At 38.4% G+C, this 12332-nt stretch overlaps 1 long non-coding RNA gene across 1 annotated transcript in view; it reads right to left on the bottom strand.

Moving 5' to 3' along the window:
- Positions 1-610: 610 nt before the first annotated feature.
- LOC131479823 (uncharacterized) overlaps positions 611-12332 on the bottom strand; it is a 53098-nt gene continuing 41376 nt past the window's right edge. The window contains exon 4 of the long non-coding RNA XR_009245115.1: positions 611-804. This is a non-coding gene — a long non-coding RNA (uncharacterized LOC131479823). The remainder of the gene's footprint in view (positions 805-12332) is intronic.

A 12332-nucleotide genomic window follows, 5' to 3' on the forward strand; every position in this document is an offset into this window, starting at 1 on the left:
TTCTAAATCATCCAGCTGTTCACCAGTTTGTGGCACATAGCTGGATTACTATCTGCATTGAACAAACTAATTTGTAAAGCAGTTCAGTACAGATGTACAACTTAGTAATGATCTAGTAGGGAACTATGTGCTCAAAATACATGGTGTGTGCAGTAAATGTGGGGATATTCTCAGTGAATATTTAAAATATAAAATAATGACAGCAGGTACAGGAAAAAACTTGTCAGTTGTTGAAAAGGCCTGTCAGAGATTTTCATTCTCTCAAGCTACTTGCAATAAATGCTTTTTTCCTAAGAAAATTATGACACAAAAAGGAAAAATGGTGTTGCTTCCTGCAGAACAACCTCATGTCCTAGTTATTATAAATTATATGTCAGGTAAAATACAGTGTCACCTAGTGACTGAAATATTAATTTTTTTTCAAAAAAAGTATACTGTATGCAATTTAGAAAGTTCCCACACATTTCACATAATTTCAGGAAATTCTAACTCTACCCTTTTCACCAAATATTTGAAAGCAATAAAAGATAATGATACATTTCTTTTTTTTAAAGATTTTTATCTATTTTTGTTGGAAAGGCAAATATATGGAGAAGAGAGGCAGAGAGGAAGATCTTCCATCTGATGGTTCACTCCCTAAGCACCCGCAATGGCTGGAGCTGAGCCGATCCAAAGCCAGGAGCCAGGAGCTGCTTCTGGGTCTCCCACATGGGTATAGGATCCAAAGGCTTTGGGCCGCAATAGACTGCTTTCTCAGGCCACAAGCAGGGAAAGCTGGGTCGCCCGGATCAGAACCGGCAACCACTGGAAATGAATCAAATGAAAGGTGATATATCAGATATCAAGAATACAGCGGAGCAAGTTAAAAATACAGCGGAGAGTGTCCAAAATAGAATGAAAGAGGCAGAAACGAAGAATCTCAAAATTAGAAAATATTCCCTTTCACCAGGGGGAAACAAACAAAAAGCTGGAAGCAGTGTTGGGTCAGGAAAAAAATATTCAAAAATTGAAAGACACTGTATAAATGCCAAATGTAAGAGTTATGGGAGTCACAGAAGGTGCAGAAAGAGAAGCTGGGTTTAAAAATGTATTTAATGAAATAATAAGGAAAATTCTCCTAATCTAGAGAAAGAATTGGGAAACAGAATTAAGGAGGGGTACCGAAATCCCAGCAGGCTTGACCAAATGCGATCTTCACCACAACACATGATCATGAAGCTCTCTTCAATCGAATATAAGGAAACGATCCTTAAATGTGCTCGTGAAAAAAAATCAACTGATACATAAAGGAATGCCAATTAAACTCACAGGAGACCTCTCATAGGAAACTGTACAGGCTAGACAAGAATGGAGCAACATATTCCAGATTCTGAAAGCAAACAATTGTCAGCCCAATATAATGTACCCACCAAAACTTTCCTTTGCCTTTGTAGATGAAATAAGATTCTTCCACAGTAAAGAAAAGTCAAAAGAATATACCTCTTCCAAACCTGCCCTAAAATGATACTTAAACATGTTCTCTTGACAGAAAAAAGGAATGGAGCACACCAAAACCAAAGCCAAATGTGAAGAACATCCCAGTAAAATAACAACAGAAGACTAAATCAATGAAAAAACAAGTTGCTAAAATAACAGAACCAAATTGCACCTATTTGTATTAACCCTGAATGTAAATGACCTAAATTCATCAATCAAATGTCATAGATTAGTAGACTGGATTGAAAAACAAAACCTATCTATTTGTTGCCTATAGGAGACACATTTCACCAACAAAGATCAGAAGTAACAATATCTCATTGAGTTTGATTTTTTTTGTTAGTATCATCTCTTCAAAACACTTTCATTAAATTCTTCAATGACTCATAGATCATACAGAAATATCATTTTCTTCAAGAAGGCTCTTGATTTTCTTTTTCATTTCTCCTGCAACACATTAGTCACTCAGGAGCATGTTATTTAACTTCATGTCATTTTTAATTTCTTTTCTTCCTGTTGTTGATTTTGTTTTGTGACTTTTCATTTAAGGGGACATAGAGCAACAGTGTAATGTAGACTATCATATCCAGATGTGAGGATATAATGCAGTATGCATCTCTACTTCCAGACGAAGATCGACTTACAATGAAACCATTTACTATATCTTGGCAATAGGATGCTGGACTTTCTGCCATTGTCCATGCCCGCAATTATGGACATATGACTGTGTATGAAGAAGTATATGTTAGTAATGAAATCGGTGCACTCAGTGAGGGAACTCAGGGAGGAAATCGGGGAGGGGATAAGGGAAATCCCAGGGCCTATAAAACTGTATCATAAACTGATCATAACAAAAAGAAGTAAAATTTAAAAAAGAATGTCTTTAATAATCCAATGAAGAGTATTAATTTCATTTTATCCCTACCCTTGAGTGCATGGATTTTTAATATAAATCAGTTTTTTGTACATATGTGAAGACTCTTGAAGAAAACTTGTCGTGCAACCATTTACTTGAAAGCTCAATTAGCTGCTTTATCCATGAAGCAGTATGTTTACTGGAAAAAACCTCAGATATACAAATGTTACTTATTTGAACTTGGTACATGTTCTCAAGAATGAACACAGTTAGTATGAAACTTCAAGGAACTGCCTCAGTATTTGCTGGCAAGGGTAACATTGGAGCTTTCAGGCAGAAACAGAGTTTTGGGAAACATTTGTCACTGTAAGTCTGACAGCTTCTCAATACAGACTTTCCTAATGAGATTAACAAATGTTACTATTTAATAATGTATAATAAAATGTTTCAACATTTGGAAGATCTGCATAATTCAGTGGACCAATATTTTCCAAATAGCAAATGCATGCTGTTGTATAATCAAGCATGATAAAATATGCAGATGATCTAATGATTCTAATGTAATGGAGCTGAAAAGTTCATTCACATGGCTTTATTTTCCTCATTACAACTAACCTTTAAGAAATGATCACTGGCACAGTTTGGGCATGATGTGAAAATGAATATCCTAATTTACTCGCAACAGTTCTTAAAATTCTCTTTTCTTTTCCATCTACATATCTTTACAACATTGCAATATATTTGTTTTCTTCAATCAAAACATCAGTCAAAACATCGCAACAGACTAAACCAGATATGTGAATTCGGTTATCTATTTTTTTTTTAAAGATTTATTCAGTTTATTACAAAGTCATATATACACAGAGGAGGAGAGACAGAGAGGAAGATCTTCTGTCCAATGATTCACTCCCCAAGTGAGCCGCAATGGCCGATGAGCGCCAATCCAAAGCTGGGAACCTGGAACTTCTTCCTGGTCTCCCACACGGGTGCAGGGTCCCAATGCATAGGGCCGTCCTCAACTGCTTTCCCAGGCCACAAGCAGGGAGCTGGATGGGAAGTGGAGCTGCCAGGATTAGAACTGGTGCCCATATGGGATCCCCGGGCGTTCAAGGAGAGGACTTTAGCCGCTAGGTCATGCTGCCGGGCCCCAGTTATCTATTATTAAACCACACACTGAAGAAATCTGAAAAAAGTAAAGTTGTGCCACTCTCCTATTATGGTTTTGCTTAGAAAACTACAGCTATTGTATTCATGATGTTTGACTTGTGGGAACATGTGACGTATTAACTTTTGATATATTTGAATGAGTAGTGCATATTTAATTTTTTAATTCTCTAATAAGGTTCTTCCTGTCAATATCAATAGACTGTATCTACGTAAATGAAACTGTCACCTTTAATACTTTTTAAGTAATGGAGCTACGAGTTGCAAGTCTAAAATTTCAGAATCACTGCTCCACCTAATAAACACATTTTTTTTTCTAATCTGAAAATTCTACGCACATACTTATGTAGTCCTCCATCCAGCCTAAGATGTGAGACAGGCCAAGTATAGCTGCAGAGAACCCCTTTAATCTTTCTCAAAAAGCAAAATACAGTTTAACCTTTCATTTTGCTAAGGTTAACAGAACTTACTGATTTTTAAGAGTCAACAAAAGACTGAGAAGATAGTTCCATCTAAGTCTTTTTATTTTTGAAGAACAAAATTTTCTATCACTTTCACACTTTATCCTGAAAACAGCACCATTCCGGAAAAAGTCTTGATTCCTTTACCTGAGTAAATTAATACCTGAAGGCAAAACTGTCCTCAGTCCAAAAAGGGTTGTAGCGCCATAATATGAGCCAGGCAGATTGATTGAGAACGAAGAGAGATATTCTGATTTAAGCTTCTCATCACTGACTTTATCATCTCATGTTTGTTAACTATCATCACCATTTTCATATTCACCATTTACTGCATCAGTATACATGATATTCATAGCTACTGAATCATATATATATATATATGTATATATATGTATATATATATATATATATATATATATATATATATATTAATTGGAAAGGTAGATATACAGAAAGAAGGAAAGACAGAGAAGTAAGTCTGTCCACCGGTTCACTTCCCAAATAGCTGCAAAGGCTGGAGCCATGCTGATCTGAAGCCAGAAGCTTCTTCCAGGTCTCCCACATGGGCACAGCGTTCCAAGGCTTTATGCCATCTTCTACTGCTTTCCCAGGCCACAAGCAAGGAGCTGGACAGGAATATGAACCAGTGCCCATTTAGGATCCCCAAGGATGCAAGAAGATTTAGCCACTAGGCTATCATGCTAGGCCTCTAGCTACTGAATCTTGAACAACATATGTTAAGTAGCACATATTGTATTAAGTAATTAGATTAATTAAATGCGGGGGATCATTCTCCAGAATTTAACACTTGCCAGAAATCTCCACACTTATTAAGAGCATTATTCACAGAGGATGGTTTCCTTGAAGGATGGAGTGGGCAGGAAGTTGTATTCAATCAATGTTTACAGTTTTGTTATTCTGGAATACTTCTTGTTAAGTTAGGAAAGAAGGAGCTTTGTTTTTTATGCTCAGTATTTTGATTTGTGTTGTTCGTTTGCTCACTACCATTGTTAATGAAACCTGCTGCCTCACTTGACTTCCAATTGCTGATGAATTTGTCTTAAGTGATCTAGTAAGTCACATTGTTTTCTTCCAAAACAGAATTTAAGGTTATCACATGAAATCTTTCACAAAAGGTTGTGAGTTACATAATGGACCATGTCTTCAACTGCTATTTCTTAAGAAATAAAGAAACTTGATTCAGGTGTGCATTTTTATATTGACCCTCTATAAAAGCTTAAGGAACATCATTAAATCATGTATCTATAGAAGAATTCTGAAAAGAGCCAGAATAGTATCACAAACATATGTTATCTGGCTGATCTAATGATATGCAATCTATGCAAAAAAACACAGGTTAACAAATAGTTAATATATTCTCAGATTCCATTTTTATTTATCAACAGAGAGCTGATGGCATGGTTTGGTTCACATTCAACACTTGATTAGACTTCCTGAAGTTGCCTGAAGGAGTGATATATGTTTTGTTTATTAAGAAAGAAATCTTAATGCTTTATACATGTCAAACATTCAGGCAGCTGCCAAAGCTCTTTTAAGAATTTAGAAGTCTGTCATATTCTTGGCAAAAGAAACATCCTAAACTATATCTAGGTGATTGCCTGAAGTTTATTTTTCCTTCATAAGAGCAAATTTTGCCTCTTCCTAAATGTTCCTTAAGAACAAGCAAGAGCTGTGGATCCCAAGCCCAAGTTTGTATGAGACTGACCCTGAAAGAAAAGATCTGTGGAGTGAGGTTGATCTGATTGACAGTGCCTAGGATGAAACACAACCAAAGAATGCCTGAGAAGGGACTCAGCAGAAACCCAGTTAGTAGCCCAACACAGAATATACAGTATAAATGTATGATAATTTTTTTATTCTTTTCACTATCACACATATTATTACACATATATATCATACATATATTAACAAGCTTTGTAAAACTCTTACATGATAATCACACTTCTTTTTAACATTTGTATTATTTAACATAATACAGATTTGCAGATATGGGGATTCCCCCCTTTCGTCTTCTCTCTCCCATTTCTTCCTCCCACCATTTTCTCCCATATTATTACAGTAGCATAGTCCTTTAGTAACAGTTACAAGTTTAACATTCTGCTATTTAAGTGCATCATGGCATTGTAGGTATAGACAAAAGTAGAAAATCTAGTATCATAACGTCAAGATAAATTGAACTGTTTCACTGAGATACTTACACTTCTTGTAACATAGTTTTATAATTTTAGTTTATTGTAAACAAGTTTTATATGTATGAGTTCAGAATGATCAATAGTTAATAGTTGGTTATATGAATATGGTAATTGTGGAGGATGATAGGTCAAGATTCTATTTTTTAAGATTTTTGTTTTTATTATTGGAAAGTCAAATTTACACAGAGGGGAGACAGAAAAGAAGATCTTCCATCCACTCATTCACTCCCCAAATGGCCACAATGGCCAGAACTGTGTCGATCTGAAGCCAGGAGCCAGGAGTTTCTTCCAGGTCTCCAGCATGGGTTCAGGGTCCCTAGGCTTTGGGCTGTCCTCAACTGATTTCCCAGGTCACAAGCAGGGAGCTGGATGCAAAGCAGGGCCATTGGGTTTAGAATTGGCACCTATATGGGATCCCAGCATGTACAAGGTAAGGACATTAGCCACTGGCCTATCGGACCAAGCCCAAGATTCTATTTTAAACTCTGTTACAGTACTAACACTACTCTGTGAGACAATACACAGATTGTCTTTCTAATTTCAGGAAAAAAGGGATTTGTCATTAACATAAAATACATTGAAACTGATTCCAATTTAACACTAATGTCTGAATTTTCATATTAATAACACATTTTACCCAACAACTCAATGATGAGATCAAGAAAACTTTTTCACAATTTCTTACATTATTTTTCAAGATTTTAAAATATTAAAAATCAATAAGCTTACTGAATCTACTTAGAACATGTACTGGAAATTAGAAATGCAAATGAACATGTAATATAGCTGAAATAGCTACATAGATATTATGCTTAGAAACAGATGGTGTCAATCAATCATTCATATTACATAGCAGTTCATGAGAAAAAAAAAAAAACTTCTTCATTCCACTTTCATTATTGAATTGGACCTGAAGTTCCAGACTTCCCACTCGTTTAATTCAATTTTTACTTATCTAATTCAAAGTTACTTATAAAAACACTTTAACCTAATGCATTTATATAGGATTTCATTTGAATTCCATTTCAGGTGTTGTCCTTTTAACTCTGCCAGTTATTTTAATTATATCATATTTTATTTATCTTTTTGCGGCTTCCTGGAAACAAGATGAAGCATTGGGACTGGGAGGCATAGCTTAAACATAGAACAGTCAAAATTAATTTAAGACTTCCTATCAACAATTTATTTTTCTAAAACACAATTGAGGGAACTGTCATAATTCCTTGGACTCAGAATGGCTACTTGCAAAACTCAAGTAATTGCTTTTTATTTTAACTTTCTTCCATTGTATAGCCAAGCTTAGGTACAATGAAATATAAAGAAAAGGTTAAAAGCACAGAAACTATATTCTTTTAATACTAAAATATGCATTTCTAGAATTGTGCCAGAAATTTTAAAGAATTATTATTATTAAAAAATAATTTAAATTTCTATCTGGAAATAATTATTTTGATTGATTTGCAAGTATGATACAATCTTCAGTGGATAGCAGTAATTCATTCCATGATTCCTAGCTACTGCAATTTCATCTGGATCTCTGTATTTTTTCAACAGCCATGTGTGCAAAGAAAAGGCCTTTTTCCTAGCTCCAAATCCTGTACTCTTACTTGTGAAGTGAAAGCTAGCAATTTCAGTTACATGGTATCATTGCAATTCTTATGGTTTACAAAATCCTCAAAATTAAAGTACATTGTGGAAGATCTAGAAAATTGTGCAAGGACAAAGTGAATATTGGTGAATAGGGTTCTTCCAGTCTCCACTACCACTAACTGTTCTTCCTCCTTTGATAGAATGAGTAAATAATGAATGGACTGCCTTCCAAACCTTGCAGTAGGACTCAGAAACACCTAAGAGGGTTGAATCACTTACCATGCTTCTTGAAATATTTCATGTTAAGAGGATCCTAGCTTTTTATTTCTTCTTCACAAATGTTTGGTTGTGAAATATTTTGAATTTGTTAAACTAAAAACCAGTAACGCAATGACCTATCACATTCCTCACAATCCATTTCCCCTAGTATCATCTTATCATTTGTCACAAGGTATTAAACACATTTGCTTCCCTTAACTCCTTTAATCCCTCAATCTCTCTCAGAATCTAGTAGTCAACGTTCTGTGTTCAGATTAATTTTCTTGCAAATTTTATTCCCCACTTACAAGAAAGAACATGTAGTGCTTGAATTTCCATGTCTGCTTATTTTGTTCCTCATTATGTCTTCCACTTTCATCTGTTTTGCTGAAAAATGACAGGTCTTCATTCATTTTTAAAGTTGAATAACATTCCATGTTACATATATACCACATTTTCTTTATCCATTCTTCTGACAATGGACACTTTATTTAGGCAATTGTGAACAGTGGTGCTACAAATACAGTGGAGAAACTGTCTTTTTGGTACAATGAGCTCATATATTTTGGATATATATCTACCATACTGGAACTGCTAGAAATTATGGCAGTTTTGTTTTTGCTTTTTAATAACCCTCCATTCTGTTTTCCATTGTAAGTGCATTAATTTATATTCCCATTAGCATTGTTTGAAAGTTCTAGCTTATCCATATCCTCACCATCACTTTTTCTCATTCTTTATCTTTTGTCTCTAACTGATCTTCACAGAAACTACACAAGCATCTACAAAAGGTTTTGGGAATCATCCTCCTTACAAGATCAACAGTGCAACTGATTCAACATGAAAACAAAAGCTGCAATAAAGTGGACATTCCTCACCAGCCTGTCTGTAGTGGTTCTTGCGGCTGAAGGCCACCATCTGCCTCACCCCTAGTGACCTCGGAGCCTGTTGGCAGGGCTAAACCCCGAGAACTGGCGCCATGAACAGGGACCCCAGAACTTCAAGACAAAAGACCTCAGGACTTTGGAACAAGGACTTCAAGACCACGGAACTTCGAGTCTTCAAAACCTCAGGACTTTAAAACAGGGACATCAAAACTTCAGGACTTCAAGATCTCAGTCCTTAGGACCCGCAGACGCTGTGGCCGTCAGGACCTGCAGTCATCACGACCCGCAGTCATCAGGACCCTCTGGCACCCACCCACCCTAGTCCTGCCAAGTCCCGCCAGGACCTGCACCTGCCGCAGTCTCCAGGTCCCATTGGGACCCGCCAGGACCTGCACCGGACACAGTCGCCAGGAGACACACCCGCGGTGAGGGTCCCCACCAGAGGAAGAGGCAGACTGTAAGAACCTGAGGTTTGAGTGAGTTGGGTGGGGACAGTCGTGGGTCGGAGGCTCCGGGAGTTGGCCCCCCAGGGGCATGCACAGAGTCTGAACAGCCTTGGTGCTCATCTCCCCGCCCTTCCCCCTCCCGAGATTCCAGCATCTGGGGACACAGGGCAAGTGCCTTGAAACTGCCAAAACTGTGTCTGGGAGGTGACGCACAGCGGTCCTGTGCGCTGAGGAGAAAGGCAAAAGGCACACTGAATACTCCCCCGTGCCTTTGCGATCTGGCACTCAGCTGGGCGGTGCTGTCCCACAGGAACCCGAGCATGCCTCTGGGCTCGGCGGTCCCAAGCTAGCGCTGGGGCGGTCGGTCCCCTGCAAGCACTGGGGTGGGCGGGCCTGCGCAGGAGACGCTTCCAGAGAGCACCTGGAACACCCCACGCCCTATAGTCCCGTGCTTGGGAGACGCACCAGGAGGGCACTGCGGACCCGCGTGCAGGAGGCGTTCCCAGAGAGCACCTGGAACCTCCACTCCCTGCAGTCCCTGGCACTGGGGACACACCGAGAAAGCACCTAGAATCCTCCGAGCCCTGTGATCCTGCGCACAGGGTGCGCGCACAGAGAGTGCCTTCACTCCCCCACGCCCTGTGGTAGCATACCTGTAGGGGACGAGCTGAGAGAGCGCTTTGAATCCACTGGGCCCTGGAAGTGGCGCCCTGATGTCCAGTGTTCTGGAGACGCACCAAAAGTGCCTTGAAAATTCCCACACCCTGCTACTCCATGCCTGCAGACTCCGATCTCTACGGGATAGTGCTTGGAGACCCCTCAGCACGCTGGTGCCTAGGTCTCTCCAAAAAGAAACACTAACACAATGGGAAGAAATACCAGAAAAGGTAATGATCCAGATGAGAGAGCCAACACCCCACCAATAAAGGATCAAAAGCCAATGTCTATTTCGGAGATGCAAGATGAAGACATGGAAGATCTACCAGACAAGGAATTCAAAAAAATAATGTTAAAATCTGTCAGAGACAATGAGAAGAACTGGGAGGACTTCAAGGAATTCAAGAACCACATAGTCACAGAAATACCACAAATGAAAAGTAAAATCCTTGACTTAGAGCACTAAATGGAGAGCCTAACCAACAGAATAAATACAGCAGAAGAGAGGATCTCTGAAACGGAAGACACACAAAACGAACATACCCAGTTCATTAAACAGCTGGAGACAAGTCTGAACAAAGCCAATAAGACCATACAAGAAATGAAAGACAACCTCAGAAAATCGAATATTAGGATTATTGGCCTTCCTGAAGGAGCGGAAAGAGAGTCAGGAATGCAAATGGTGCTTGACGAAATTATACAGGAAAACTTCCAAAACACTTGGAACATGAACCCAGCCCAAATCCAGGATGGTCAGAGGACTCCCAGCAGATATGACCCAAAGCGATCTTCACCCAGACATATGGTGCTCAAGTTCCACTCCAACAAAGACAAAGAAAGAATCCTGAGACAAGTACAAAGCAGAGAAAAGATCACATACCGGGGAAAACCAATCAGAATCACTGCTGACTTCTCTGAAGAGACCTTACAAGCAAGAAGAGAATGGACAAAGATCTTCCAAATCCTGAATCAGAAAAACTGTCAACCAAGAATATTGTACCCAGCAAAGATCTCATTCGTATTTGAGAATGAAATCAGATACTTTCATAGCAAAGAGAAATTAGAAGAATATGCCAGCACAAAACCAGCTCTACAAAATCTCCTTAGAAATGCACTAAATCCAGAAAAAAAGAAGGTGAATCATAAGCAAAGATGGCAAACAGGAAGGTCTCCCCACTAAAGTCCACACAAGGAAGGGCAATTACACAGATATCAACACCCACAAAAACAAGTATGGCAGGACAAAATCACAACCTCTCAATTTTAACTCTTAACACAAATGGCCTGAACTCACCAATCAAAAGGCACAGATTAACAGAATGGATTATCAAACAGCACCCAACTATCTGTTGCCTACAAGAGACACATCTAACCAGAAGAGATTCTAAGAAACTGAAAGTGAAAGGTTGGAAACAGATATTTCATGCCAATGGACGAGAAAAAAAGGTTGGGGTAGCTGTCTTAATTTCAGATGATGTGGACTTCAATCTGACATACATCAAAAAGGACAGAGAAGGACATTATATATTGGTGAAGGGACTGATTCATCAGGAAGTAATTACCATTGTGAACATATATGCACCAAATTCAAACGCACCTAGCTACGTGAAGCAATTACTTACGGACTTAAGGGGAGACATAGATATGCACACAATAATAGTGGGTGATCTTAACACCCCACTAACAACAATAGACAGATCAACAAAACAAAAACTCAACAAAGAAACAACAGAGCTCATACAAACAATAGAACAACTGGACTTGATAGATATTTATAGAATTTTTTACCCTAAGGCCACAGATTATACATTTTTTTCAGCAGTGCATGGCACCTTCTCCAGGATCGACCACATGATAGGACACAAAGCAAACCAAAATAACTTCAAAAAGATAGGAATCATACCATGTACCCTCTCAGACCACCACGGAATGAAACTGGAAATCAACAATTCAAAATGCCCCAGGAAATACAGAAACTCTTGGAGGCTGAACAATGGGCTACTAAAAGAACAATGGATCAGAGAAGAAATTAAAGATGAGATCAAAAAATTTATGGAAACCAATGAAAACTCCAACACAACATTCCAAAATTTGTGGGACACTGCCAAAGCAGTACTACGGGGTAAACTCATCGCAATTGGAACTCATGTCAAGGCCCAAGAGAGGCGCCAAATACAGGAACTAAACACACACCTCCAGGAATTGGAAAAACAACAGCAGAAGAGCCCCCCACACAATAGGAAACAAGAAATCATCAAAACAAGGGAGGAAATCAACCAGATAGAAATTAAAAAACCATACACAAAATCAATAAATCAAAAAGC

This window comes from Ochotona princeps, chromosome 3, assembly GCF_030435755.1.
Source record: "Ochotona princeps isolate mOchPri1 chromosome 3, mOchPri1.hap1, whole genome shotgun sequence".
NCBI classification, from domain to species: Eukaryota; Metazoa; Chordata; class Mammalia; order Lagomorpha; family Ochotonidae; genus Ochotona; species Ochotona princeps.